The 26,039-nt window shown below is 51.9% G+C and overlaps 40 non-coding genes across 40 annotated transcripts; all 40 read right to left on the minus strand.

The window, feature by feature from the left end:
- Positions 1 to 16: 16 nt before the first annotated feature.
- On the minus strand, positions 17 to 230 carry LOC134060746 (small nucleolar RNA U3). The gene has a single exon (XR_009935348.1). It is a non-coding gene; the product is annotated as a small nucleolar RNA U3 (small nucleolar RNA).
- A 442-nt stretch (positions 231 to 672) lies between these two features.
- On the minus strand, positions 673 to 886 carry LOC134060747 (small nucleolar RNA U3). Its single transcript, XR_009935349.1, has one exon. It is a non-coding gene; the product is annotated as a small nucleolar RNA U3 (small nucleolar RNA).
- A 440-nt stretch (positions 887 to 1,326) lies between these two features.
- Positions 1,327 to 1,540, minus strand: LOC134060748 (small nucleolar RNA U3). Its single transcript, XR_009935350.1, has one exon. It is a non-coding gene; the product is annotated as a small nucleolar RNA U3 (small nucleolar RNA).
- Positions 1,541 to 1,980: 440 nt separating this feature from the next.
- On the minus strand, positions 1,981 to 2,194 carry LOC134060749 (small nucleolar RNA U3). The gene has a single exon (XR_009935351.1). It is a non-coding gene; the product is annotated as a small nucleolar RNA U3 (small nucleolar RNA).
- Positions 2,195 to 2,635: 441 nt separating this feature from the next.
- LOC134060751 (small nucleolar RNA U3) lies at positions 2,636 to 2,849 on the minus strand. Its single transcript, XR_009935353.1, has one exon. It is a non-coding gene; the product is annotated as a small nucleolar RNA U3 (small nucleolar RNA).
- Positions 2,850 to 3,289: 440 nt separating this feature from the next.
- Positions 3,290 to 3,503, minus strand: LOC134060722 (small nucleolar RNA U3). Its single transcript, XR_009935325.1, has one exon. It is a non-coding gene; the product is annotated as a small nucleolar RNA U3 (small nucleolar RNA).
- Positions 3,504 to 3,943: 440 nt separating this feature from the next.
- On the minus strand, positions 3,944 to 4,157 carry LOC134060752 (small nucleolar RNA U3). Its single transcript, XR_009935354.1, has one exon. It is a non-coding gene; the product is annotated as a small nucleolar RNA U3 (small nucleolar RNA).
- A 440-nt stretch (positions 4,158 to 4,597) lies between these two features.
- Positions 4,598 to 4,811, minus strand: LOC134060753 (small nucleolar RNA U3). The gene has a single exon (XR_009935355.1). It is a non-coding gene; the product is annotated as a small nucleolar RNA U3 (small nucleolar RNA).
- A 441-nt stretch (positions 4,812 to 5,252) lies between these two features.
- On the minus strand, positions 5,253 to 5,466 carry LOC134060754 (small nucleolar RNA U3). The gene has a single exon (XR_009935356.1). It is a non-coding gene; the product is annotated as a small nucleolar RNA U3 (small nucleolar RNA).
- Positions 5,467 to 5,906: 440 nt separating this feature from the next.
- On the minus strand, positions 5,907 to 6,120 carry LOC134060755 (small nucleolar RNA U3). Its single transcript, XR_009935357.1, has one exon. It is a non-coding gene; the product is annotated as a small nucleolar RNA U3 (small nucleolar RNA).
- A 440-nt stretch (positions 6,121 to 6,560) lies between these two features.
- On the minus strand, positions 6,561 to 6,774 carry LOC134060756 (small nucleolar RNA U3). Its single transcript, XR_009935358.1, has one exon. It is a non-coding gene; the product is annotated as a small nucleolar RNA U3 (small nucleolar RNA).
- Positions 6,775 to 7,215: 441 nt separating this feature from the next.
- Positions 7,216 to 7,429, minus strand: LOC134060758 (small nucleolar RNA U3). The gene has a single exon (XR_009935359.1). It is a non-coding gene; the product is annotated as a small nucleolar RNA U3 (small nucleolar RNA).
- A 440-nt stretch (positions 7,430 to 7,869) lies between these two features.
- Positions 7,870 to 8,083, minus strand: LOC134060723 (small nucleolar RNA U3). The gene has a single exon (XR_009935326.1). It is a non-coding gene; the product is annotated as a small nucleolar RNA U3 (small nucleolar RNA).
- A 440-nt stretch (positions 8,084 to 8,523) lies between these two features.
- LOC134060759 (small nucleolar RNA U3) lies at positions 8,524 to 8,737 on the minus strand. Its single transcript, XR_009935360.1, has one exon. It is a non-coding gene; the product is annotated as a small nucleolar RNA U3 (small nucleolar RNA).
- Positions 8,738 to 9,177: 440 nt separating this feature from the next.
- LOC134060760 (small nucleolar RNA U3) lies at positions 9,178 to 9,391 on the minus strand. The gene has a single exon (XR_009935361.1). It is a non-coding gene; the product is annotated as a small nucleolar RNA U3 (small nucleolar RNA).
- Positions 9,392 to 9,832: 441 nt separating this feature from the next.
- On the minus strand, positions 9,833 to 10,046 carry LOC134060761 (small nucleolar RNA U3). The gene has a single exon (XR_009935362.1). It is a non-coding gene; the product is annotated as a small nucleolar RNA U3 (small nucleolar RNA).
- A 440-nt stretch (positions 10,047 to 10,486) lies between these two features.
- LOC134060763 (small nucleolar RNA U3) lies at positions 10,487 to 10,700 on the minus strand. The gene has a single exon (XR_009935364.1). It is a non-coding gene; the product is annotated as a small nucleolar RNA U3 (small nucleolar RNA).
- A 440-nt stretch (positions 10,701 to 11,140) lies between these two features.
- LOC134060764 (small nucleolar RNA U3) lies at positions 11,141 to 11,354 on the minus strand. The gene has a single exon (XR_009935365.1). It is a non-coding gene; the product is annotated as a small nucleolar RNA U3 (small nucleolar RNA).
- Positions 11,355 to 11,795: 441 nt separating this feature from the next.
- On the minus strand, positions 11,796 to 12,009 carry LOC134060765 (small nucleolar RNA U3). Its single transcript, XR_009935366.1, has one exon. It is a non-coding gene; the product is annotated as a small nucleolar RNA U3 (small nucleolar RNA).
- A 440-nt stretch (positions 12,010 to 12,449) lies between these two features.
- On the minus strand, positions 12,450 to 12,663 carry LOC134060766 (small nucleolar RNA U3). The gene has a single exon (XR_009935367.1). It is a non-coding gene; the product is annotated as a small nucleolar RNA U3 (small nucleolar RNA).
- Positions 12,664 to 13,103: 440 nt separating this feature from the next.
- On the minus strand, positions 13,104 to 13,317 carry LOC134060767 (small nucleolar RNA U3). Its single transcript, XR_009935368.1, has one exon. It is a non-coding gene; the product is annotated as a small nucleolar RNA U3 (small nucleolar RNA).
- Positions 13,318 to 13,757: 440 nt separating this feature from the next.
- Positions 13,758 to 13,971, minus strand: LOC134060768 (small nucleolar RNA U3). Its single transcript, XR_009935369.1, has one exon. It is a non-coding gene; the product is annotated as a small nucleolar RNA U3 (small nucleolar RNA).
- A 440-nt stretch (positions 13,972 to 14,411) lies between these two features.
- On the minus strand, positions 14,412 to 14,625 carry LOC134060769 (small nucleolar RNA U3). Its single transcript, XR_009935370.1, has one exon. It is a non-coding gene; the product is annotated as a small nucleolar RNA U3 (small nucleolar RNA).
- A 440-nt stretch (positions 14,626 to 15,065) lies between these two features.
- Positions 15,066 to 15,279, minus strand: LOC134060770 (small nucleolar RNA U3). The gene has a single exon (XR_009935371.1). It is a non-coding gene; the product is annotated as a small nucleolar RNA U3 (small nucleolar RNA).
- A 440-nt stretch (positions 15,280 to 15,719) lies between these two features.
- LOC134060771 (small nucleolar RNA U3) lies at positions 15,720 to 15,933 on the minus strand. The gene has a single exon (XR_009935372.1). It is a non-coding gene; the product is annotated as a small nucleolar RNA U3 (small nucleolar RNA).
- Positions 15,934 to 16,373: 440 nt separating this feature from the next.
- Positions 16,374 to 16,587, minus strand: LOC134060772 (small nucleolar RNA U3). The gene has a single exon (XR_009935373.1). It is a non-coding gene; the product is annotated as a small nucleolar RNA U3 (small nucleolar RNA).
- Positions 16,588 to 17,028: 441 nt separating this feature from the next.
- Positions 17,029 to 17,242, minus strand: LOC134060774 (small nucleolar RNA U3). Its single transcript, XR_009935375.1, has one exon. It is a non-coding gene; the product is annotated as a small nucleolar RNA U3 (small nucleolar RNA).
- Positions 17,243 to 17,683: 441 nt separating this feature from the next.
- LOC134060775 (small nucleolar RNA U3) lies at positions 17,684 to 17,897 on the minus strand. Its single transcript, XR_009935376.1, has one exon. It is a non-coding gene; the product is annotated as a small nucleolar RNA U3 (small nucleolar RNA).
- A 440-nt stretch (positions 17,898 to 18,337) lies between these two features.
- On the minus strand, positions 18,338 to 18,551 carry LOC134060776 (small nucleolar RNA U3). Its single transcript, XR_009935377.1, has one exon. It is a non-coding gene; the product is annotated as a small nucleolar RNA U3 (small nucleolar RNA).
- Positions 18,552 to 18,991: 440 nt separating this feature from the next.
- On the minus strand, positions 18,992 to 19,205 carry LOC134060777 (small nucleolar RNA U3). The gene has a single exon (XR_009935378.1). It is a non-coding gene; the product is annotated as a small nucleolar RNA U3 (small nucleolar RNA).
- A 440-nt stretch (positions 19,206 to 19,645) lies between these two features.
- LOC134060778 (small nucleolar RNA U3) lies at positions 19,646 to 19,859 on the minus strand. Its single transcript, XR_009935379.1, has one exon. It is a non-coding gene; the product is annotated as a small nucleolar RNA U3 (small nucleolar RNA).
- A 441-nt stretch (positions 19,860 to 20,300) lies between these two features.
- On the minus strand, positions 20,301 to 20,514 carry LOC134060595 (small nucleolar RNA U3). The gene has a single exon (XR_009935203.1). It is a non-coding gene; the product is annotated as a small nucleolar RNA U3 (small nucleolar RNA).
- Positions 20,515 to 20,953: 439 nt separating this feature from the next.
- LOC134060596 (small nucleolar RNA U3) lies at positions 20,954 to 21,167 on the minus strand. Its single transcript, XR_009935204.1, has one exon. It is a non-coding gene; the product is annotated as a small nucleolar RNA U3 (small nucleolar RNA).
- A 440-nt stretch (positions 21,168 to 21,607) lies between these two features.
- Positions 21,608 to 21,821, minus strand: LOC134060597 (small nucleolar RNA U3). The gene has a single exon (XR_009935205.1). It is a non-coding gene; the product is annotated as a small nucleolar RNA U3 (small nucleolar RNA).
- Positions 21,822 to 22,261: 440 nt separating this feature from the next.
- Positions 22,262 to 22,475, minus strand: LOC134060598 (small nucleolar RNA U3). The gene has a single exon (XR_009935206.1). It is a non-coding gene; the product is annotated as a small nucleolar RNA U3 (small nucleolar RNA).
- Positions 22,476 to 22,915: 440 nt separating this feature from the next.
- Positions 22,916 to 23,129, minus strand: LOC134060599 (small nucleolar RNA U3). The gene has a single exon (XR_009935207.1). It is a non-coding gene; the product is annotated as a small nucleolar RNA U3 (small nucleolar RNA).
- Positions 23,130 to 23,569: 440 nt separating this feature from the next.
- On the minus strand, positions 23,570 to 23,783 carry LOC134060601 (small nucleolar RNA U3). Its single transcript, XR_009935209.1, has one exon. It is a non-coding gene; the product is annotated as a small nucleolar RNA U3 (small nucleolar RNA).
- Positions 23,784 to 24,224: 441 nt separating this feature from the next.
- On the minus strand, positions 24,225 to 24,438 carry LOC134060603 (small nucleolar RNA U3). The gene has a single exon (XR_009935210.1). It is a non-coding gene; the product is annotated as a small nucleolar RNA U3 (small nucleolar RNA).
- A 440-nt stretch (positions 24,439 to 24,878) lies between these two features.
- LOC134060604 (small nucleolar RNA U3) lies at positions 24,879 to 25,092 on the minus strand. The gene has a single exon (XR_009935211.1). It is a non-coding gene; the product is annotated as a small nucleolar RNA U3 (small nucleolar RNA).
- Positions 25,093 to 25,532: 440 nt separating this feature from the next.
- On the minus strand, positions 25,533 to 25,746 carry LOC134060605 (small nucleolar RNA U3). The gene has a single exon (XR_009935212.1). It is a non-coding gene; the product is annotated as a small nucleolar RNA U3 (small nucleolar RNA).
- Positions 25,747 to 26,039: the final 293 nt, after the last annotated feature.

A 26,039-nucleotide genomic window follows, 5' to 3' on the forward strand; every position in this document is an offset into this window, starting at 1 on the left:
GACAGACATGTATGCTATCACTCTGACAATACTTCTCTCCTCCTGCCCCCCGACAGGGAGCAGGAACGGTCATCAATGACAACAGACCTGAGACAAAAGTCCCGATCTCTGTCCGATTCGCGCTCAAAGAAAAGCATTATCGCTCATCATCGTGAATAGCGAGACGCAACACTTTAGAAACACATTTCTAAGTCAGAAACTATAGAAATGATCCCTGAAAGTATAGTCTTAACGTAACAGAGGAGACTCGAGCAGAGCCTTTCGCGTGCTCAGTCTTCACCATGAGGGTGTCGGATCTATCCGTCAGCTGCTTTCAGGTGCCGAGCGCCGCCTCGCGACCAAGAAAAGACAGGTGACCCATGGACTCGGCTCTCCGGGGCGTCATCATGCGCGTGACGAGGCATGACGGAGCACGGAAATGGCGCGAGTAGCATGCGTGCTGGAGTTGTGCGACGAAAGGAGCCAGAGTGCCAGTGTCAAACAGCAAAGAGAGAGTCAAAGCGCAGATTTGCCACTACATGTAGCAGGTTGTAGGGGGCAGGGGGGGGGGGGGGTTCAGACAAACGGCATAGAACTCTGTGACACAGCATGCAGCGAGACGTCAGACAGCTGATTAGCTCGGACGTACTTCTCTACGATTTCATATGCTCATTTTCGACAGACATGTATGCTATCACTCTGACAATACTTCTCTCCTCCTGCCCCCCGACAGGGAGCAGGAACGGTCATCAATGACAACAGACCTGAGACAAAAGTCCCGATCTCTGTCCGATTCGCGCTCAAAGAAAAGCATTATCGCTCATCATCGTGAATAGCGAGACGCAACACTTTAGAAACACATTTCTAAGTCAGAAACTATAGAAATGATCCCTGAAAGTATAGTCTTAACGTAACATAGGAGACTCGAGCAGAGCCTTTCGCGTGCTCAGTCTTCACCATGAGGGTGTCGGATCTATCCGTCAGCTGCTTTCAGGTGCCGAGCGCCGCCTCGCGACCAAGAAAAGACAGGTGACCCATGGACTCGGCTCTCCGGGGCGTCATCATGCGCGTGACAAGGCATGACGGAGCACGGAAATGGCGCGAGTAGCATGCGTGCTGGAGTTGTGCGACGAAAGGAGCCAGAGTGCCAGTGTCAAACAGCAAAGAGAGAGTCAAAGCGCAGATTTGCCACTACATGTAGCAGGTTGTAGGGGGCAGGGGGGGGGGGGTTCAGACAAACGGCATAGAACTCTGTGACACAGCATGCAGCGAGACGTCAGACAGCTGATCAGCTCGGACATACTTCTCTACGATTTCATATGCTCATTTTCGACAGACATGTATGCTATCACTCTGACAATACTTCTCTCCTCCTGCCCCCCGACAGGGAGCAGGAACGGTCATCAATGACAACAGACCTGAGACAAAAGTCCCGATCTCTGTCCGATTCGCGCTCAAAGAAAAGCATTATCGCTCATCATCGTGAATAGCGAGACGCAACACTTTAGAAACACATTTCTAAGTCAGAAACTATAGAAATGATCCCTGAAAGTATAGTCTTAACGTAACATAGGAGACTCGAGCAGAGCCTTTCGCGTGCTCAGTCTTCACCATGAGGGTGTCGGATCTATCCGTCAGCTGCTTTCAGGTGCCGAGCGCCGCCTCGCGACCAAGAAAAGACAGGTGACCCATGGACTCGGCTCTCCGGGGCGTCATCATGCGCGTGACGAGGCATGACGGAGCACGGAAATGGCGCGAGTAGCATGCGTGCTGGAGTTGTGCGACGAAAGGAGCCAGAGTGCCAGTGTCAAACAGCAAAGAGAGAGTCAAAGCGCAGATTTGCCACTACATGTAGCAGGTTGTAGGGGGCAGGGGGGGGGGGGTTCAGACAAACGGCATAGAACTCTGTGACACAGCATGCAGCGAGACGTCAGACAGCTGATCAGCTCGGACATACTTCTCTACGATTTCATATGCTCATTTTCGACAGACATGTATGCTATCACTCTGACAATACTTCTCTCCTCCTGCCCCCCGACAGGGAGCAGGAACGGTCATCAATGACAACAGACCTGAGACAAAAGTCCCGATCTCTGTCCGATTCGCGCTCAAAGAAAAGCATTATCGCTCATCATCGTGAATAGCGAGACGCAACACTTTAGAAACACATTTCTAAGTCAGAAACTATAGAAATGATCCCTGAAAGTATAGTCTTAACGTAACATAGGAGACTCGAGCAGAGCCTTTCGCGTGCTCAGTCTTCACCATGAGGGTGTCGGATCTATCCGTCAGCTGCTTTCAGGTGCCGAGCGCCGCCTCGCGACCAAGAAAAGACAGGTGACCCATGGACTCGGCTCTCCGGGGCGTCATCATGCGCGTGACGAGGCATGACGGAGCACGGAAATGGAGCGAGTAGCATGCGTGCTGGAGTTGTGCGACGAAAGGAGCCAGAATGCCAGTGTCATACAGCAAAGAGAGAGTCAAAGCGCAGATTTGCCACTACATGTAGCAGGTTGTAGGGGGCAGGGGGCGGGGGGGTTCAGACAAACGGCATAGAACTCTGTGACACAGCATGCAGCGAGACGTCAGACAGCTGATTAGCTCGGACGTACTTCTCTACGATTTCATATGCTCATTTTCGACAGACATGTATGCTATCACTCTGACAATACTTCTCTCCTCCTGCCCCCCGACAGGGAGCAGGAACGGTCATCAATGACAACAGACCTGAGACAAAAGTCCCGATCTCTGTCCGATTCGCGCTCAAAGAAAAGCATTATCGCTCATCATCGTGAATAGCGAGACGCAACACTTTAGAAACACATTTCTAAGTCAGAAACTATAGAAATGATCCCTGAAAGTATAGTCTTAACGTAACAGAGGAGACTCGAGCAGAGCCTTTCGCGTGCTCAGTCTTCACCATGAGGGTGTCGGATCTATCCGTCAGCTGCTTTCAGGTGCCGAGCGCCGCCTCGCGACCAAGAAAAGACAGGTGACCCATGGACTCGGCTCTCCGGGGCGTCATCATGCGCGTGACGAGGCATGACGGAGCACGGAAATGGCGCGAGTAGCATGCGTGCTGGAGTTGTGCGACGAAAGGAGCCAGAGTGCCAGTGTCAAACAGCAAAGAGAGAGTCAAAGCGCAGATTTGCCACTACATGTAGCAGGTTGTAGGGGGCAGGGGGGGGGGGGTTCAGACAAACGGCATAGAACTCTGTGACACAGCATGCAGCGAGACGTCAGACAGCTGATCAGCTCGGACATACTTCTCTACGATTTCATATGCTCATTTTCGACAGACATGTATGCTATCACTCTGACAATACTTCTCTCCTCCTGCCCCCCGACAGGGAGCAGGAACGGTCATCAATGACAACATACCTGAGACAAAAGTCCCGATCTCTGTCCGATTCGCGCTCAAAGAAAAGCATTATCGCTCATCATCGTGAATAGCGAGACGCAACACTTTAGAAACACATTTCTAAGTCAGAAACTATAGAAATGATCCCTGAAAGTATAGTCTTAACGTAACATAGGAGACTCGAGCAGAGCCTTTCGCGTGCTCAGTCTTCACCATGAGGGTGTCGGATCTATCCGTCAGCTGCTTTCAGGTGCCGAGCGCCGCCTCGCGACCAAGAAAAGACAGGTGACCCATGGACTCGGCTCTCCGGGGCGTCATCATGCGCGTGACGAGGCATGACGGAGCACGGAAATGGCGCGAGTAGCATGCGTGCTGGAGTTGTGCGACGAAAGGAGCCAGAGTGCCAGTGTCAAACAGCAAAGAGAGAGTCAAAGCGCAGATTTGCCACTACATGTAGCAGGTTGTAGGGGGCAGGGGGGGGGGGGTTCAGACAAACGGCATAGAACTCTGTGACACAGCATGCAGCGAGACGTCAGACAGCTGATCAGCTCGGACATACTTCTCTACGATTTCATATGCTCATTTTCGACAGACATGTATGCTATCACTCTGACAATACTTCTCTCCTCCTGCCCCCCGACAGGGAGCAGGAACGGTCATCAATGACAACAGACCTGAGACAAAAGTCCCGATCTCTGTCCGATTCGCGCTCAAAGAAAAGCATTATCGCTCATCATCGTGAATAGCGAGACGCAACACTTTAGAAACACATTTCTAAGTCAGAAACTATAGAAATGATCCCTGAAAGTATAGTCTTAACGTAACATAGGAGACTCGAGCAGAGCCTTTCGCGTGCTCAGTCTTCACCATGAGGGTGTCGGATCTATCCGTCAGCTGCTTTCAGGTGCCGAGCGCCGCCTCGCGACCAAGAAAAGACAGGTGACCCATGGACTCGGCTCTCCGGGGCGTCATCATGCGCGTGACAAGGCATGACGGAGCACGGAAATGGCGCGAGTAGCATGCGTGCTGGAGTTGTGCGACGAAAGGAGCCAGAGTGCCAGTGTCAAACAGCAAAGAGAGAGTCAAAGCGCAGATTTGCCACTACATGTAGCAGGTTGTAGGGGGCAGGGGGGGGGGGGTTCAGACAAACGGCATAGAACTCTGTGACACAGCATGCAGCGAGACGTCAGACAGCTGATCAGCTCGGACATACTTCTCTACGATTTCATATGCTCATTTTCGACAGACATGTATGCTATCACTCTGACAATACTTCTCTCCTCCTGCCCCCCGACAGGGAGCAGGAACGGTCATCAATGACAACAGACCTGAGACAAAAGTCCCGATCTCTGTCCGATTCGCGCTCAAAGAAAAGCATTATCGCTCATCATCGTGAATAGCGAGACGCAACACTTTAGAAACACATTTCTAAGTCAGAAACTATAGAAATGATCCCTGAAAGTATAGTCTTAACGTAACATAGGAGACTCGAGCAGAGCCTTTCGCGTGCTCAGTCTTCACCATGAGGGTGTCGGATCTATCCGTCAGCTGCTTTCAGGTGCCGAGCGCCGCCTCGCGACCAAGAAAAGACAGGTGACCCATGGACTCGGCTCTCCGGGGCGTCATCATGCGCGTGACGAGGCATGACGGAGCACGGAAATGGAGCGAGTAGCATGCGTGCTGGAGTTGTGCGACGAAAGGAGCCAGAATGCCAGTGTCATACAGCAAAGAGAGAGTCAAAGCGCAGATTTGCCACTACATGTAGCAGGTTGTAGGGGGCAGGGGGCGGGGGGGTTCAGACAAACGGCATAGAACTCTGTGACACAGCATGCAGCGAGACGTCAGACAGCTGATTAGCTCGGACGTACTTCTCTACGATTTCATATGCTCATTTTCGACAGACATGTATGCTATCACTCTGACAATACTTCTCTCCTCCTGCCCCCCGACAGGGAGCAGGAACGGTCATCAATGACAACAGACCTGAGACAAAAGTCCCGATCTCTGTCCGATTCGCGCTCAAAGAAAAGCATTATCGCTCATCATCGTGAATAGCGAGACGCAACACTTTAGAAACACATTTCTAAGTCAGAAACTATAGAAATGATCCCTGAAAGTATAGTCTTAACGTAACAGAGGAGACTCGAGCAGAGCCTTTCGCGTGCTCAGTCTTCACCATGAGGGTGTCGGATCTATCCGTCAGCTGCTTTCAGGTGCCGAGCGCCGCCTCGCGACCAAGAAAAGACAGGTGACCCATGGACTCGGCTCTCCGGGGCGTCATCATGCGCGTGACGAGGCATGACGGAGCACGGAAATGGCGCGAGTAGCATGCGTGCTGGAGTTGTGCGACGAAAGGAGCCAGAGTGCCAGTGTCAAACAGCAAAGAGAGAGTCAAAGCGCAGATTTGCCACTACATGTAGCAGGTTGTAGGGGGCAGGGGGGGGGGGGTTCAGACAAACGGCATAGAACTCTGTGACACAGCATGCAGCGAGACGTCAGACAGCTGATCAGCTCGGACATACTTCTCTACGATTTCATATGCTCATTTTCGACAGACATGTATGCTATCACTCTGACAATACTTCTCTCCTCCTGCCCCCCGACAGGGAGCAGGAACGGTCATCAATGACAACAGACCTGAGACAAAAGTCCCGATCTCTGTCCGATTCGCGCTCAAAGAAAAGCATTATCGCTCATCATCGTGAATAGCGAGACGCAACACTTTAGAAACACATTTCTAAGTCAGAAACTATAGAAATGATCCCTGAAAGTATAGTCTTAACGTAACATAGGAGACTCGAGCAGAGCCTTTCGCGTGCTCAGTCTTCACCATGAGGGTGTCGGATCTATCCGTCAGCTGCTTTCAGGTGCCGAGCGCCGCCTCGCGACCAAGAAAAGACAGGTGACCCATGGACTCGGCTCTCCGGGGCGTCATCATGCGCGTGACGAGGCATGACGGAGCACGGAAATGGAGCGAGTAGCATGCGTGCTGGAGTTGTGCGACGAAAGGAGCCAGAGTGCCAGTGTCAAACAGCAAAGAGAGAGTCAAAGCGCAGATTTGCCACTACATGTAGCAGGTTGTAGGGGGCAGGGGGGGGGGGGTTCAGACAAACGGCATAGAACTCTGTGACACAGCATGCAGCGAGACGTCAGACAGCTGATCAGCTCGGACATACTTCTCTACGATTTCATATGCTCATTTTCGACAGACATGTATGCTATCACTCTGACAATACTTCTCTCCTCCTGCCCCCCGACAGGGAGCAGGAACGGTCATCAATGACAACAGACCTGAGACAAAAGTCCCGATCTCTGTCCGATTCGCGCTCAAAGAAAAGCATTATCGCTCATCATCGTGAATAGCGAGACGCAACACTTTAGAAACACATTTCTAAGTCAGAAACTATAGAAATGATCCCTGAAAGTATAGTCTTAACGTAACATAGGAGACTCGAGCAGAGCCTTTCGCGTGCTCAGTCTTCACCATGAGGGTGTCGGATCTATCCGTCAGCTGCTTTCAGGTGCCGAGCGCCGCCTCGCGACCAAGAAAAGACAGGTGACCCATGGACTCGGCTCTCCGGGGCGTCATCATGCGCGTGACGAGGCATGACGGAGCACGGAAATGGAGCGAGTAGCATGCGTGCTGGAGTTGTGCGACGAAAGGAGCCAGAATGCCAGTGTCATACAGCAAAGAGAGAGTCAAAGCGCAGATTTGCCACTACATGTAGCAGGTTGTAGGGGGCAGGGGGCGGGGGGGTTCAGACAAACGGCATAGAACTCTGTGACACAGCATGCAGCGAGACGTCAGACAGCTGATTAGCTCGGACGTACTTCTCTACGATTTCATATGCTCATTTTCGACAGACATGTATGCTATCACTCTGACAATACTTCTCTCCTCCTGCCCCCCGACAGGGAGCAGGAACGGTCATCAATGACAACAGACCTGAGACAAAAGTCCCGATCTCTGTCCGATTCGCGCTCAAAGAAAAGCATTATCGCTCATCATCGTGAATAGCGAGACGCAACACTTTAGAAACACATTTCTAAGTCAGAAACTATAGAAATGATCCCTGAAAGTATAGTCTTAACGTAACAGAGGAGACTCGAGCAGAGCCTTTCGCGTGCTCAGTCTTCACCATGAGGGTGTCGGATCTATCCGTCAGCTGCTTTCAGGTGCCGAGCGCCGCCTCGCGACCAAGAAAAGACAGGTGACCCATGGACTCGGCTCTCCGGGGCGTCATCATGCGCGTGACGAGGCATGACGGAGCACGGAAATGGCGCGAGTAGCATGCGTGCTGGAGTTGTGCGACGAAAGGAGCCAGAGTGCCAGTGTCAAACAGCAAAGAGAGAGTCAAAGCGCAGATTTGCCACTACATGTAGCAGGTTGTAGGGGGCAGGGGGGGGGGGGTTCAGACAAACGGCATAGAACTCTGTGACACAGCATGCAGCGAGACGTCAGACAGCTGATCAGCTCGGACATACTTCTCTACGATTTCATATGCTCATTTTCGACAGACATGTATGCTATCACTCTGACAATACTTCTCTCCTCCTGCCCCCCGACAGGGAGCAGGAACGGTCATCAATGACAACATACCTGAGACAAAAGTCCCGATCTCTGTCCGATTCGCGCTCAAAGAAAAGCATTATCGCTCATCATCGTGAATAGCGAGACGCAACACTTTAGAAACACATTTCTAAGTCAGAAACTATAGAAATGATCCCTGAAAGTATAGTCTTAACGTAACATAGGAGACTCGAGCAGAGCCTTTCGCGTGCTCAGTCTTCACCATGAGGGTGTCGGATCTATCCGTCAGCTGCTTTCAGGTGCCGAGCGCCGCCTCGCGACCAAGAAAAGACAGGTGACCCATGGACTCGGCTCTCCGGGGCGTCATCATGCGCGTGACGAGGCATGACGGAGCACGGAAATGGCGCGAGTAGCATGCGTGCTGGAGTTGTGCGACGAAAGGAGCCAGAGTGCCAGTGTCAAACAGCAAAGAGAGAGTCAAAGCGCAGATTTGCCACTACATGTAGCAGGTTGTAGGGGGCAGGGGGGGGGGGGTTCAGACAAACGGCATAGAACTCTGTGACACAGCATGCAGCGAGACGTCAGACAGCTGATCAGCTCGGACATACTTCTCTACGATTTCATATGCTCATTTTCGACAGACATGTATGCTATCACTCTGACAATACTTCTCTCCTCCTGCCCCCCGACAGGGAGCAGGAACGGTCATCAATGACAACAGACCTGAGACAAAAGTCCCGATCTCTGTCCGATTCGCGCTCAAAGAAAAGCATTATCGCTCATCATCGTGAATAGCGAGACGCAACACTTTAGAAACACATTTCTAAGTCAGAAACTATAGAAATGATCCCTGAAAGTATAGTCTTAACGTAACATAGGAGACTCGAGCAGAGCCTTTCGCGTGCTCAGTCTTCACCATGAGGGTGTCGGATCTATCCGTCAGCTGCTTTCAGGTGCCGAGCGCCGCCTCGCGACCAAGAAAAGACAGGTGACCCATGGACTCGGCTCTCCGGGGCGTCATCATGCGCGTGACAAGGCATGACGGAGCACGGAAATGGCGCGAGTAGCATGCGTGCTGGAGTTGTGCGACGAAAGGAGCCAGAGTGCCAGTGTCAAACAGCAAAGAGAGAGTCAAAGCGCAGATTTGCCACTACATGTAGCAGGTTGTAGGGGGCAGGGGGGGGGGGGTTCAGACAAACGGCATAGAACTCTGTGACACAGCATGCAGCGAGACGTCAGACAGCTGATCAGCTCGGACATACTTCTCTACGATTTCATATGCTCATTTTCGACAGACATGTATGCTATCACTCTGACAATACTTCTCTCCTCCTGCCCCCCGACAGGGAGCAGGAACGGTCATCAATGACAACAGACCTGAGACAAAAGTCCCGATCTCTGTCCGATTCGCGCTCAAAGAAAAGCATTATCGCTCATCATCGTGAATAGCGAGACGCAACACTTTAGAAACACATTTCTAAGTCAGAAACTATAGAAATGATCCCTGAAAGTATAGTCTTAACGTAACATAGGAGACTCGAGCAGAGCCTTTCGCGTGCTCAGTCTTCACCATGAGGGTGTCGGATCTATCCGTCAGCTGCTTTCAGGTGCCGAGCGCCGCCTCGCGACCAAGAAAAGACAGGTGACCCATGGACTCGGCTCTCCGGGGCGTCATCATGCGCGTGACGAGGCATGACGGAGCACGGAAATGGAGCGAGTAGCATGCGTGCTGGAGTTGTGCGACGAAAGGAGCCAGAATGCCAGTGTCATACAGCAAAGAGAGAGTCAAAGCGCAGATTTGCCACTACATGTAGCAGGTTGTAGGGGGCAGGGGGCGGGGGGGTTCAGACAAACGGCATAGAACTCTGTGACACAGCATGCAGCGAGACGTCAGACAGCTGATTAGCTCGGACGTACTTCTCTACGATTTCATATGCTCATTTTCGACAGACATGTATGCTATCACTCTGACAATACTTCTCTCCTCCTGCCCCCCGACAGGGAGCAGGAACGGTCATCAATGACAACAGACCTGAGACAAAAGTCCCGATCTCTGTCCGATTCGCGCTCAAAGAAAAGCATTATCGCTCATCATCGTGAATAGCGAGACGCAACACTTTAGAAACACATTTCTAAGTCAGAAACTATAGAAATGATCCCTGAAAGTATAGTCTTAACGTAACATAGGAGACTCGAGCAGAGCCTTTCGCGTGCTCAGTCTTCACCATGAGGGTGTCGGATCTATCCGTCAGCTGCTTTCAGGTGCCGAGCGCCGCCTCGCGACCAAGAAAAGACAGGTGACCCATGGACTCGGCTCTCCGGGGCGTCATCATGCGCGTGACGAGGCATGACGGAGCACGGAAATGGCGCGAGTAGCATGCGTGCTGGAGTTGTGCGACGAAAGGAGCCAGAGTGCCAGTGTCAAACAGCAAAGAGAGAGTCAAAGCGCAGATTTGCCACTACATGTAGCAGGTTGTAGGGGGCAGGGGGGGGGGGGTTCAGACAAACGGCATAGAACTCTGTGACACAGCATGCAGCGAGACGTCAGACAGCTGATCAGCTCGGACATACTTCTCTACGATTTCATATGCTCATTTTCGACAGACATGTATGCTATCACTCTGACAATACTTCTCTCCTCCTGCCCCCCGACAGGGAGCAGGAACGGTCATCAATGACAACAGACCTGAGACAAAAGTCCCGATCTCTGTCCGATTCGCGCTCAAAGAAAAGCATTATCGCTCATCATCGTGAATAGCGAGACGCAACACTTTAGAAACACATTTCTAAGTCAGAAACTATAGAAATGATCCCTGAAAGTATAGTCTTAACGTAACATAGGAGACTCGAGCAGAGCCTTTCGCGTGCTCAGTCTTCACCATGAGGGTGTCGGATCTATCCGTCAGCTGCTTTCAGGTGCCGAGCGCCGCCTCGCGACCAAGAAAAGACAGGTGACCCATGGACTCGGCTCTCCGGGGCGTCATCATGCGCGTGACAAGGCATGACGGAGCACGGAAATGGCGCGAGTAGCATGCGTGCTGGAGTTGTGCGACGAAAGGAGCCAGAGTGCCAGTGTCAAACAGCAAAGAGAGAGTCAAAGCGCAGATTTGCCACTACATGTAGCAGGTTGTAGGGGGCAGGGGGGGGGGGGTTCAGACAAACGGCATAGAACTCTGTGACACAGCATGCAGCGAGACGTCAGACAGCTGATCAGCTCGGACATACTTCTCTACGATTTCATATGCTCATTTTCGACAGACATGTATGCTATCACTCTGACAATACTTCTCTCCTCCTGCCCCCCGACAGGGAGCAGGAACGGTCATCAATGACAACAGACCTGAGACAAAAGTCCCGATCTCTGTCCGATTCGCGCTCAAAGAAAAGCATTATCGCTCATCATCGTGAATAGCGAGACGCAACACTTTAGAAACACATTTCTAAGTCAGAAACTATAGAAATGATCCCTGAAAGTATAGTCTTAACGTAACATAGGAGACTCGAGCAGAGCCTTTCGCGTGCTCAGTCTTCACCATGAGGGTGTCGGATCTATCCGTCAGCTGCTTTCAGGTGCCGAGCGCCGCCTCGCGACCAAGAAAAGACAGGTGACCCATGGACTCGGCTCTCCGGGGCGTCATCATGCGCGTGACGAGGCATGACGGAGCACGGAAATGGAGCGAGTAGCATGCGTGCTGGAGTTGTGCGACGAAAGGAGCCAGAATGCCAGTGTCATACAGCAAAGAGAGAGTCAAAGCGCAGATTTGCCACTACATGTAGCAGGTTGTAGGGGGCAGGGGGCGGGGGGGTTCAGACAAACGGCATAGAACTCTGTGACACAGCATGCAGCGAGACGTCAGACAGCTGATTAGCTCGGACGTACTTCTCTACGATTTCATATGCTCATTTTCGACAGACATGTATGCTATCACTCTGACAATACTTCTCTCCTCCTGCCCCCCGACAGGGAGCAGGAACGGTCATCAATGACAACAGACCTGAGACAAAAGTCCCGATCTCTGTCCGATTCGCGCTCAAAGAAAAGCATTATCGCTCATCATCGTGAATAGCGAGACGCAACACTTTAGAAACACATTTCTAAGTCAGAAACTATAGAAATGATCCCTGAAAGTATAGTCTTAACGTAACATAGGAGACTCGAGCAGAGCCTTTCGCGTGCTCAGTCTTCACCATGAGGGTGTCGGATCTATCCGTCAGCTGCTTTCAGGTGCCGAGCGCCGCCTCGCGACCAAGAAAAGACAGGTGACCCATGGACTCGGCTCTCCGGGGCGTCATCATGCGCGTGACAAGGCATGACGGAGCACGGAAATGGCGCGAGTAGCATGCGTGCTGGAGTTGTGCGACGAAAGGAGCCAGAGTGCCAGTGTCAAACAGCAAAGAGAGAGTCAAAGCGCAGATTTGCCACTACATGTAGCAGGTTGTAGGGGGCAGGGGGGGGGGGGTTCAGACAAACGGCATAGAACTCTGTGACACAGCATGCAGCGAGACGTCAGACAGCTGATCAGCTCGGACATACTTCTCTACGATTTCATATGCTCATTTTCGACAGACATGTATGCTATCACTCTGACAATACTTCTCTCCTCCTGCCCCCCGACAGGGAGCAGGAACGGTCATCAATGACAACAGACCTGAGACAAAAGTCCCGATCTCTGTCCGATTCGCGCTCAAAGAAAAGCATTATCGCTCATCATCGTGAATAGCGAGACGCAACACTTTAGAAACACATTTCTAAGTCAGAAACTATAGAAATGATCCCTGAAAGTATAGTCTTAACGTAACATAGGAGACTCGAGCAGAGCCTTTCGCGTGCTCAGTCTTCACCATGAGGGTGTCGGATCTATCCGTCAGCTGCTTTCAGGTGCCGAGCGCCGCCTCGCGACCAAGAAAAGACAGGTGACCCATGGACTCGGCTCTCCGGGGCGTCATCATGCGCGTGACGAGGCATGACGGAGCACGGAAATGGAGCGAGTAGCATGCGTGCTGGAGTTGTGCGACGAAAGGAGCCAGAATGCCAGTGTCATACAGCAAAGAGAGAGTCAAAGCGCAGATTTGCCACTACATGTAGCAGGTTGTAGGGGGCAGGGGGGGGGGGGTTCAGACAAACGGCATAGAACTCTGTGACACAGCATGCAGCGAGACGTCAGACAGCTGATCAGCTCGGACATACTTCTCTACGATTTCATATGCTCATTTTCGACAGACATGTATGCTATCACTCTGACAATACTTCTCTCCTCCTGCCCCCCGACAGGGAGCAGGAACGGTCATCAATGACAACAGACCTGAGACAAAAGTCCCGATCTCTGTCCGATTCGCGCTCAAAGAAAAGCATTATCGCTCATCATCGTGAATAGCGAGACGCAACACTTTAGAAACACATTTCTAAGTCAGAAACTATAGAAATGATCCCTGAAAGTATAGTCTTAACGTAACATAGGAGACTCGAGCAGAGCCTTTCGCGTGCTCAGTCTTCACCATGAGGGTGTCGGATCTATCCGTCAGCTGCTTTCAGGTGCCGAGCGCCGCCTCGCGACCAAGAAAAGACAGGTGACCCATGGACTCGGCTCTCCGGGGCGTCATCATGCGCGTGACGAGGCATGACGGAGCACGGAAATGGCGCGAGTAGCATGCGTGCTGGAGTTGTGCGACGAAAGGAGCCAGAGTGCCAGTGTCAAACAGCAAAGAGAGAGTCAAAGCGCAGATTTGCCACTACATGTAGCAGGTTGTAGGGGGCAGGGGGGGGGGGGTTCAGACAAACGGCATAGAACTCTGTGACACAGCATGCAGCGAGACGTCAGACAGCTGATCAGCTCGGACGTACTTCTCTACGATTTCATATGCTCATTTTCGACAGACATGTATGCTATCACTCTGACAATACTTCTCTCCTCCTGCCCCCCGACAGGGAGCAGGAACGGTCATCAATGACAACAGACCTGAGACAAAAGTCCCGATCTCTGTCCGATTCGCGCTCAAAGAAAAGCATTATCGCTCATCATCGTGAATAGCGAGACGCAACACTTTAGAAACACATTTCTAAGTCAGAAACTATAGAAATGATCCCTGAAAGTATAGTCTTAACGTAACATAGGAGACTCGAGCAGAGCCTTTCGCGTGCTCAGTCTTCACCATGAGGGTGTCGGATCTATCCGTCAGCTGCTTTCAGGTGCCGAGCGCCGCCTCGCGACCAAGAAAAGACAGGTGACCCATGGACTCGGCTCTCCGGGGCGTCATCATGCGCGTGACGAGGCATGACGGAGCACGGAAATGGCGCGAGTAGCATGCGTGCTGGAGTTGTGCGACGAAAGGAGCCAGAGTGCCAGTGTCAAACAGCAAAGAGAGAGTCAAAGCGCAGATTTGCCACTACATGTAGCAGGTTGTAGGGGGCAGGGGGGGGGGGGTTCAGACAAACGGCATAGAACTCTGTGACACAGCATGCAGCGAGACGTCAGACAGCTGATCAGCTCGGACATACTTCTCTACGATTTCATATGCTCATTTTCGACAGACATGTATGCTATCACTCTGACAATACTTCTCTCCTCCTGCCCCCCGACAGGGAGCAGGAACGGTCATCAATGACAACAGACCTGAGACAAAAGTCCCGATCTCTGTCCGATTCGCGCTCAAAGAAAAGCATTATCGCTCATCATCGTGAATAGCGAGACGCAACACTTTAGAAACACATTTCTAAGTCAGAAACTATAGAAATGATCCCTGAAAGTATAGTCTTAACGTAACAGAGGAGACTCGAGCAGAGCCTTTCGCGTGCTCAGTCTTCACCATGAGGGTGTCGGATCTATCCGTCAGCTGCTTTCAGGTGCCGAGCGCCGCCTCGCGACCAAGAAAAGACAGGTGACCCATGGACTCGGCTCTCCGGGGCGTCATCATGCGCGTGACGAGGCATGACGGAGCACGGAAATGGCGCGAGTAGCATGCGTGCTGGAGTTGTGCGACGAAAGGAGCCAGAGTGCCAGTGTCAAACAGCAAAGAGAGAGTCAAAGCGCAGATTTGCCACTACATGTAGCAGGTTGTAGGGGGCAGGGGGGGGGGGGTTCAGACAAACGGCATAGAACTCTGTGACACAGCATGCAGCGAGACGTCAGACAGCTGATCAGCTCGGACATACTTCTCTACGATTTCATATGCTCATTTTCGACAGACATGTATGCTATCACTCTGACAATACTTCTCTCCTCCTGCCCCCCGACAGGGAGCAGGAACGGTCATCAATGACAACAGACCTGAGACAAAAGTCCCGATCTCTGTCCGATTCGCGCTCAAAGAAAAGCATTATCGCTCATCATCGTGAATAGCGAGACGCAACACTTTAGAAACACATTTCTAAGTCAGAAACTATAGAAATGATCCCTGAAAGTATAGTCTTAACGTAACATAGGAGACTCGAGCAGAGCCTTTCGCGTGCTCAGTCTTCACCATGAGGGTGTCGGATCTATCCGTCAGCTGCTTTCAGGTGCCGAGCGCCGCCTCGCGACCAAGAAAAGACAGGTGACCCATGGACTCGGCTCTCCGGGGCGTCATCATGCGCGTGACGAGGCATGACGGAGCACGGAAATGGCGCGAGTAGCATGCGTGCTGGAGTTGTGCGACGAAAGGAGCCAGAGTGCCAGTGTCAAACAGCAAAGAGAGAGTCAAAGCGCAGATTTGCCACTACATGTAGCAGGTTGTAGGGGGCAGGGGGGGGGGGGTTCAGACAAACGGCATAGAACTCTGTGACACAGCATGCAGCGAGACGTCAGACAGCTGATCAGCTCGGACATACTTCTCTACGATTTCATATGCTCATTTTCGACAGACATGTATGCTATCACTCTGACAATACTTCTCTCCTCCTGCCCCCCGACAGGGAGCAGGAACGGTCATCAATGACAACAGACCTGAGACAAAAGTCCCGATCTCTGTCCGATTCGCGCTCAAAGAAAAGCATTATCGCTCATCATCGTGAATAGCGAGACGCAACACTTTAGAAACACATTTCTAAGTCAGAAACTATAGAAATGATCCCTGAAAGTATAGTCTTAACGTAACATAGGAGACTCGAGCAGAGCCTTTCGCGTGCTCAGTCTTCACCATGAGGGTGTCGGATCTATCCGTCAGCTGCTTTCAGGTGCCGAGCGCCGCCTCGCGACCAAGAAAAGACAGGTGACCCATGGACTCGGCTCTCCGGGGCGTCATCATGCGCGTGACGAGGCATGACGGAGCACGGAAATGGCGCGAGTAGCATGCGTGCTGGAGTTGTGCGACGAAAGGAGCCAGAGTGCCAGTGTCAAACAGCAAAGAGAGAGTCAAAGCGCAGATTTGCCACTACATGTAGCAGGTTGTAGGGGGCAGGGGGGGGGGGGTTCAGACAAACGGCATAGAACTCTGTGACACAGCATGCAGCGAGACGTCAGACAGCTGATCAGCTCGGACATACTTCTCTACGATTTCATATGCTCATTTTCGACAGACATGTATGCTATCACTCTGACAATACTTCTCTCCTCCTGCCCCCCGACAGGGAGCAGGAACGGTCATCAATGACAACAGACCTGAGACAAAAGTCCCGATCTCTGTCCGATTCGCGCTCAAAGAAAAGCATTATCGCTCATCATCGTGAATAGCGAGACGCAACACTTTAGAAACACATTTCTAAGTCAGAAACTATAGAAATGATCCCTGAAAGTATAGTCTTAACGTAACATAGGAGACTCGAGCAGAGCCTTTCGCGTGCTCAGTCTTCACCATGAGGGTGTCGGATCTATCCGTCAGCTGCTTTCAGGTGCCGAGCGCCGCCTCGCGACCAAGAAAAGACAGGTGACCCATGGACTCGGCTCTCCGGGGCGTCATCATGCGCGTGACGAGGCATGACGGAGCACGGAAATGGAGCGAGTAGCATGCGTGCTGGAGTTGTGCGACGAAAGGAGCCAGAATGCCAGTGTCATACAGCAAAGAGAGAGTCAAAGCGCAGATTTGCCACTACATGTAGCAGGTTGTAGGGGGCAGGGGGCGGGGGGGTTCAGACAAACGGCATAGAACTCTGTGACACAGCATGCAGCGAGACGTCAGACAGCTGATCAGCTCGGACATACTTCTCTACGATTTCATATGCTCATTTTCGACAGACATGTATGCTATCACTCTGACAATACTTCTCTCCTCCTGCCCCCCGACAGGGAGCAGGAACGGTCATCAATGACAACAGACCTGAGACAAAAGTCCCGATCTCTGTCCGATTCGCGCTCAAAGAAAAGCATTATCGCTCATCATCGTGAATAGCGAGACGCAACACTTTAGAAACACATTTCTAAGTCAGAAACTATAGAAATGATCCCTGAAAGTATAGTCTTAACGTAACATAGGAGACTCGAGCAGAGCCTTTCGCGTGCTCAGTCTTCACCATGAGGGTGTCGGATCTATCCGTCAGCTGCTTTCAGGTGCCGAGCGCCGCCTCGCGACCAAGAAAAGACAGGTGACCCATGGACTCGGCTCTCCGGGGCGTCATCATGCGCGTGACGAGGCATGACGGAGCACGGAAATGGAGCGAGTAGCATGCGTGCTGGAGTTGTGCGACGAAAGGAGCCAGAATGCCAGTGTCATACAGCAAAGAGAGAGTCAAAGCGCAGATTTGCCACTACATGTAGCAGGTTGTAGGGGGCAGGGGGCGGGGGGGTTCAGACAAACGGCATAGAACTCTGTGACACAGCATGCAGCGAGACGTCAGACAGCTGATCAGCTCGGACGTACTTCTCTACGATTTCATATGCTCATTTTCGACAGACATGTATGCTATCACTCTGACAATACTTCTCTCCTCCTGCCCCCCGACAGGGAGCAGGAACGGTCATCAATGACAACAGACCTGAGACAAAAGTCCCGATCTCTGTCCGATTCGCGCTCAAAGAAAAGCATTATCGCTCATCATCGTGAATAGCGAGACGCAACACTTTAGAAACACATTTCTAAGTCAGAAACTATAGAAATGATCCCTGAAAGTATAGTCTTAACGTAACAGAGGAGACTCGAGCAGAGCCTTTCGCGTGCTCAGTCTTCACCATGAGGGTGTCGGATCTATCCGTCAGCTGCTTTCAGGTGCCGAGCGCCGCCTCGCGACCAAGAAAAGACAGGTGACCCATGGACTCGGCTCTCCGGGGCGTCATCATGCGCGTGACGAGGCATGACGGAGCACGGAAATGGCGCGAGTAGCATGCGTGCTGGAGTTGTGCGACGAAAGGAGCCAGAGTGCCAGTGTCAAACAGCAAAGAGAGAGTCAAAGCGCAGATTTGCCACTACATGTAGCAGGTTGTAGGGGGCAGGGGGGGGGGGGTTCAGACAAACGGCATAGAACTCTGTGACACAGCATGCAGCGAGACGTCAGACAGCTGATCAGCTCGGACATACTTCTCTACGATTTCATATGCTCATTTTCGACAGACATGTATGCTATCACTCTGACAATACTTCTCTCCTCCTGCCCCCCGACAGGGAGCAGGAACGGTCATCAATGACAACAGACCTGAGACAAAAGTCCCGATCTCTGTCCGATTCGCGCTCAAAGAAAAGCATTATCGCTCATCATCGTGAATAGCGAGACGCAACACTTTAGAAACACATTTCTAAGTCAGAAACTATAGAAATGATCCCTGAAAGTATAGTCTTAACGTAACATAGGAGACTCGAGCAGAGCCTTTCGCGTGCTCAGTCTTCACCATGAGGGTGTCGGATCTATCCGTCAGCTGCTTTCAGGTGCCGAGCGCCGCCTCGCGACCAAGAAAAGACAGGTGACCCATGGACTCGGCTCTCCGGGGCGTCATCATGCGCGTGACGAGGCATGACGGAGCACGGAAATGGCGCGAGTAGCATGCGTGCTGGAGTTGTGCGACGAAAGGAGCCAGAGTGCCAGTGTCAAACAGCAAAGAGAGAGTCAAAGCGCAGATTTGCCACTACATGTAGCAGGTTGTAGGGGGCAGGGGGGGGGGGGTTCAGACAAACGGCATAGAACTCTGTGACACAGCATGCAGCGAGACGTCAGACAGCTGATCAGCTCGGACATACTTCTCTACGATTTCATATGCTCATTTTCGACAGACATGTATGCTATCACTCTGACAATACTTCTCTCCTCCTGCCCCCCGACAGGGAGCAGGAACGGTCATCAATGACAACAGACCTGAGACAAAAGTCCCGATCTCTGTCCGATTCGCGCTCAAAGAAAAGCATTATCGCTCATCATCGTGAATAGCGAGACGCAACACTTTAGAAACACATTTCTAAGTCAGAAACTATAGAAATGATCCCTGAAAGTATAGTCTTAACGTAACATAGGAGACTCGAGCAGAGCCTTTCGCGTGCTCAGTCTTCACCATGAGGGTGTCGGATCTATCCGTCAGCTGCTTTCAGGTGCCGAGCGCCGCCTCGCGACCAAGAAAAGACAGGTGACCCATGGACTCGGCTCTCCGGGGCGTCATCATGCGCGTGACAAGGCATGACGGAGCACGGAAATGGCGCGAGTAGCATGCGTGCTGGAGTTGTGCGACGAAAGGAGCCAGAGTGCCAGTGTCAAACAGCAAAGAGAGAGTCAAAGCGCAGATTTGCCACTACATGTAGCAGGTTGTAGGGGGCAGGGGGGGGGGGGTTCAGACAAACGGCATAGAACTCTGTGACACAGCATGCAGCGAGACGTCAGACAGCTGATCAGCTCGGACATACTTCTCTACGATTTCATATGCTCATTTTCGACAGACATGTATGCTATCACTCTGACAATACTTCTCTCCTCCTGCCCCCCGACAGGGAGCAGGAACGGTCATCAATGACAACAGACCTGAGACAAAAGTCCCGATCTCTGTCCGATTCGCGCTCAAAGAAAAGCATTATCGCTCATCATCGTGAATAGCGAGACGCAACACTTTAGAAACACATTTCTAAGTCAGAAACTATAGAAATGATCCCTGAAAGTATAGTCTTAACGTAACATAGGAGACTCGAGCAGAGCCTTTCGCGTGCTCAGTCTTCACCATGAGGGTGTCGGATCTATCCGTCAGCTGCTTTCAGGTGCCGAGCGCCGCCTCGCGACCAAGAAAAGACAGGTGACCCATGGACTCGGCTCTCCGGGGCGTCATCATGCGCGTGACGAGGCATGACGGAGCACGGAAATGGAGCGAGTAGCATGCGTGCTGGAGTTGTGCGACGAAAGGAGCCAGAATGCCAGTGTCATACAGCAAAGAGAGAGTCAAAGCGCAGATTTGCCACTACATGTAGCAGGTTGTAGGGGGCAGGGGGCGGGGGGGTTCAGACAAACGGCATAGAACTCTGTGACACAGCATGCAGCGAGACGTCAGACAGCTGATTAGCTCGGACGTACTTCTCTACGATTTCATATGCTCATTTTCGACAGACATGTATGCTATCACTCTGACAATACTTCTCTCCTCCTGCCCCCCGACAGGGAGCAGGAACGGTCATCAATGACAACAGACCTGAGACAAAAGTCCCGATCTCTGTCCGATTCGCGCTCAAAGAAAAGCATTATCGCTCATCATCGTGAATAGCGAGACGCAACACTTTAGAAACACATTTCTAAGTCAGAAACTATAGAAATGATCCCTGAAAGTATAGTCTTAACGTAACAGAGGAGACTCGAGCAGAGCCTTTCGCGTGCTCAGTCTTCACCATGAGGGTGTCGGATCTATCCGTCAGCTGCTTTCAGGTGCCGAGCGCCGCCTCGCGACCAAGAAAAGACAGGTGACCCATGGACTCGGCTCTCCGGGGCGTCATCATGCGCGTGACGAGGCATGACGGAGCACGGAAATGGCGCGAGTAGCATGCGTGCTGGAGTTGTGCGACGAAAGGAGCCAGAGTGCCAGTGTCAAACAGCAAAGAGAGAGTCAAAGCGCAGATTTGCCACTACATGTAGCAGGTTGTAGGGGGCAGGGGGGGGGGGTTCAGACAAACGGCATAGAACTCTGTGACACAGCATGCAGCGAGACGTCAGACAGCTGATCAGCTCGGACATACTTCTCTACGATTTCATATGCTCATTTTCGACAGACATGTATGCTATCACTCTGACAATACTTCTCTCCTCCTGCCCCCCGACAGGGAGCAGGAACGGTCATCAATGACAACAGACCTGAGACAAAAGTCCCGATCTCTGTCCGATTCGCGCTCAAAGAAAAGCATTATCGCTCATCATCGTGAATAGCGAGACGCAACACTTTAGAAACACATTTCTAAGTCAGAAACTATAGAAATGATCCCTGAAAGTATAGTCTTAACGTAACATAGGAGACTCGAGCAGAGCCTTTCGCGTGCTCAGTCTTCACCATGAGGGTGTCGGATCTATCCGTCAGCTGCTTTCAGGTGCCGAGCGCCGCCTCGCGACCAAGAAAAGACAGGTGACCCATGGACTCGGCTCTCCGGGGCGTCATCATGCGCGTGACGAGGCATGACGGAGCACGGAAATGGCGCGAGTAGCATGCGTGCTGGAGTTGTGCGACGAAAGGAGCCAGAGTGCCAGTGTCAAACAGCAAAGAGAGAGTCAAAGCGCAGATTTGCCACTACATGTAGCAGGTTGTAGGGGGCAGGGGGGGGGGGGTTCAGACAAACGGCATAGAACTCTGTGACACAGCATGCAGCGAGACGTCAGACAGCTGATCAGCTCGGACGTACTTCTCTACGATTTCATATGCTCATTTTCGACAGACATGTATGCTATCACTCTGACAATACTTCTCTCCTCCTGCCCCCCGACAGGGAGCAGGAACGGTCATCAATGACAACAGACCTGAGACAAAAGTCCCGATCTCTGTCCGATTCGCGCTCAAAGAAAAGCATTATCGCTCATCATCGTGAATAGCGAGACGCAACACTTTAGAAACACATTTCTAAGTCAGAAACTATAGAAATGATCCCTGAAAGTATAGTCTTAACGTAACATAGGAGACTCGAGCAGAGCCTTTCGCGTGCTCAGTCTTCACCATGAGGGTGTCGGATCTATCCGTCAGCTGCTTTCAGGTGCCGAGCGCCGCCTCGCGACCAAGAAAAGACAGGTGACCCATGGACTCGGCTCTCCGGGGCGTCATCATGCGCGTGACGAGGCATGACGGAGCACGGAAATGGCGCGAGTAGCATGCGTGCTGGAGTTGTGCGACGAAAGGAGCCAGAGTGCCAGTGTCAAACAGCAAAGAGAGAGTCAAAGCGCAGATTTGCCACTACATGTAGCAGGTTGTAGGGGGCAGGGGGGGGGGGGTTCAGACAAACGGCATAGAACTCTGTGACACAGCATGCAGCGAGACGTCAGACAGCTGATCAGCTCGGACATACTTCTCTACGATTTCATATGCTCATTTTCGACAGACATGTATGCTATCACTCTGACAATACTTCTCTCCTCCTGCCCCCCGACAGGGAGCAGGAACGGTCATCAATGACAACAGACCTGAGACAAAAGTCCCGATCTCTGTCCGATTCGCGCTCAAAGAAAAGCATTATCGCTCATCATCGTGAATAGCGAGACGCAACACTTTAGAAACACATTTCTAAGTCAGAAACTATAGAAATGATCCCTGAAAGTATAGTCTTAACGTAACATAGGAGACTCGAGCAGAGCCTTTCGCGTGCTCAGTCTTCACCATGAGGGTGTCGGATCTATCCGTCAGCTGCTTTCAGGTGCCGAGCGCCGCCTCGCGACCAAGAAAAGACAGGTGACCCATGGACTCGGCTCTCCGGGGCGTCATCATGCGCGTGACGAGGCATGACGGAGCACGGAAATGGCGCGAGTAGCATGCGTGCTGGAGTTGTGCGACGAAAGGAGCCAGAGTGCCAGTGTCAAACAGCAAAGAGAGAGTCAAAGCGCAGATTTGCCACTACATGTAGCAGGTTGTAGGGGGCAGGGGGGGGGGGGTTCAGACAAACGGCATAGAACTCTGTGACACAGCATGCAGCGAGACGTCAGACAGCTGATCAGCTCGGACATACTTCTCTACGATTTCATATGCTCATTTTCGACAGACATGTATGCTATCACTCTGACAATACTTCTCTCCTCCTGCCCCCCGACAGGGAGCAGGAACGGTCATCAATGACAACAGACCTGAGACAAAAGTCCCGATCTCTGTCCGATTCGCGCTCAAAGAAAAGCATTATCGCTCATCATCGTGAATAGCGAGACGCAACACTTTAGAAACACATTTCTAAGTCAGAAACTATAGAAATGATCCCTGAAAGTATAGTCTTAACGTAACATAGGAGACTCGAGCAGAGCCTTTCGCGTGCTCAGTCTTCACCATGAGGGTGTCGGATCTATCCGTCAGCTGCTTTCAGGTGCCGAGCGCCGCCTCGCGACCAAGAAAAGACAGGTGACCCATGGACTCGGCTCTCCGGGGCGTCATCATGCGCGTGACAAGGCATGACGGAGCACGGAAATGGCGCGAGTAGCATGCGTGCTGGAGTTGTGCGACGAAAGGAGCCAGAGTGCCAGTGTCAAACAGCAAAGAGAGAGTCAAAGCGCAGATTTGCCACTACATGTAGCAGGTTGTAGGGGGCAGGGGGGGGGGGGTTCAGACAAACGGCATAGAACTCTGTGACACAGCATGCAGCGAGACGTCAGACAGCTGATCAGCTCGGACATACTTCTCTACGATTTCATATGCTCATTTTCGACAGACATGTATGCTATCACTCTGACAATACTTCTCTCCTCCTGCCCCCCGACAGGGAGCAGGAACGGTCATCAATGACAACAGACCTGAGACAAAAGTCCCGATCTCTGTCCGATTCGCGCTCAAAGAAAAGCATTATCGCTCATCATCGTGAATAGCGAGACGCAACACTTTAGAAACACATTTCTAAGTCAGAAACTATAGAAATGATCCCTGAAAGTATAGTCTTAACGTAACATAGGAGACTCGAGCAGAGCCTTTCGCGTGCTCAGTCTTCACCATGAGGGTGTCGGATCTATCCGTCAGCTGCTTTCAGGTGCCGAGCGCCGCCTCGCGACCAAGAAAAGACAGGTGACCCATGGACTCGGCTCTCCGGGGCGTCATCATGCGCGTGACGAGGCATGACGGAGCACGGAAATGGAGCGAGTAGCATGCGTGCTGGAGTTGTGCGACGAAAGGAGCCAGAATGCCAGTGTCATACAGCAAAGAGAGAGTCAAAGCGCAGATTTGCCACTACATGTAGCAGGTTGTAGGGGGCAGGGGGCGGGGGGGTTCAGACAAACGGCATAGAACTCTGTGACACAGCATGCAGCGAGACGTCAGACAGCTGATTAGCTCGGACGTACTTCTCTACGATTTCATATGCTCATTTTCGACAGACATGTATGCTATCACTCTGACAATACTTCTCTCCTCCTGCCCCCCGACAGGGAGCAGGAACGGTCATCAATGACAACAGACCTGAGACAAAAGTCCCGATCTCTGTCCGATTCGCGCTCAAAGAAAAGCATTATCGCTCATCATCGTGAATAGCGAGACGCAACACTTTAGAAACACATTTCTAAGTCAGAAACTATAGAAATGATCCCTGAAAGTATAGTCTTAACGTAACATAGGAGACTCGAGCAGAGCCTTTCGCGTGCTCAGTCTTCACCATGAGGGTGTCGGATCTATCCGTCAGCTGCTTTCAGGTGCCGAGCGCCGCCTCGCGACCAAGAAAAGACAGGTGACCCATGGACTCGGCTCTCCGGGGCGTCATCATGCGCGTGACGAGGCATGACGGAGCACGGAAATGGCGCGAGTAGCATGCGTGCTGGAGTTGTGCGACGAAAGGAGCCAGAGTGCCAGTGTCAAACAGCAAAGAGAGAGTCAAAGCGCAGATTTGCCACTACATGTAGCAGGTTGTAGGGGGCAGGGGGGGGGGGGTTCAGACAAACGGCATAGAACTCTGTGACACAGCATGCAGCGAGACGTCAGACAGCTGATCAGCTCGGACATACTTCTCTACGATTTCATATGCTCATTTTCGACAGACATGTATGCTATCACTCTGACAATACTTCTCTCCTCCTGCCCCCCGACAGGGAGCAGGAACGGTCATCAATGACAACAGACCTGAGACAAAAGTCCCGATCTCTGTCCGATTCGCGCTCAAAGAAAAGCATTATCGCTCATCATCGTGAATAGCGAGACGCAACACTTTAGAAACACATTTCTAAGTCAGAAACTATAGAAATGATCCCTGAAAGTATAGTCTTAACGTAACATAGGAGACTCGAGCAGAGCCTTTCGCGTGCTCAGTCTTCACCATGAGGGTGTCGGATCTATCCGTCAGCTGCTTTCAGGTGCCGAGCGCCGCCTCGCGACCAAGAAAAGACAGGTGACCCATGGACTCGGCTCTCCGGGGCGTCATCATGCGCGTGACGAGGCATGACGGAGCACGGAAATGGCGCGAGTAGCATGCGTGCTGGAGTTGTGCGACGAAAGGAGCCAGAGTGCCAGTGTCAAACAGCAAAGAGAGAGTCAAAGCGCAGATTTGCCACTACATGTAGCAGGTTGTAGGGGGCAGGGGGGGGGGGGTTCAGACAAACGGCATAGAACTCTGTGACACAGCATGCAGCGAGACGTCAGACAGCTGATCAGCTCGGACATACTTCTCTACGATTTCATATGCTCATTTTCGACAGACATGTATGCTATCACTCTGACAATACTTCTCTCCTCCTGCCCCCCGACAGGGAGCAGGAACGGTCATCAATGACAACAGACCTGAGACAAAAGTCCCGATCTCTGTCCGATTCGCGCTCAAAGAAAAGCATTATCGCTCATCATCGTGAATAGCGAGACGCAACACTTTAGAAACACATTTCTAAGTCAGAAACTATAGAAATGATCCCTGAAAGTATAGTCTTAACGTAACATAGGAGACTCGAGCAGAGCCTTTCGCGTGCTCAGTCTTCACCATGAGGGTGTCGGATCTATCCGTCAGCTGCTTTCAGGTGCCGAGCGCCGCCTCGCGACCAAGAAAAGACAGGTGACCCATGGACTCGGCTCTCCGGGGCGTCATCATGCGCGTGACGAGGCATGACGGAGCACGGAAATGGAGCGAGTAGCATGCGTGCTGGAGTTGTGCGACGAAAGGAGCCAGAATGCCAGTGTCATACAGCAAAGAGAGAGTCAAAGCGCAGATTTGCCACTACATGTA

This window comes from Sardina pilchardus, chromosome 16, assembly GCF_963854185.1.
Source record: "Sardina pilchardus chromosome 16, fSarPil1.1, whole genome shotgun sequence".
In the NCBI taxonomy this organism is placed as follows: domain Eukaryota; kingdom Metazoa; phylum Chordata; class Actinopteri; order Clupeiformes; family Clupeidae; genus Sardina; species Sardina pilchardus.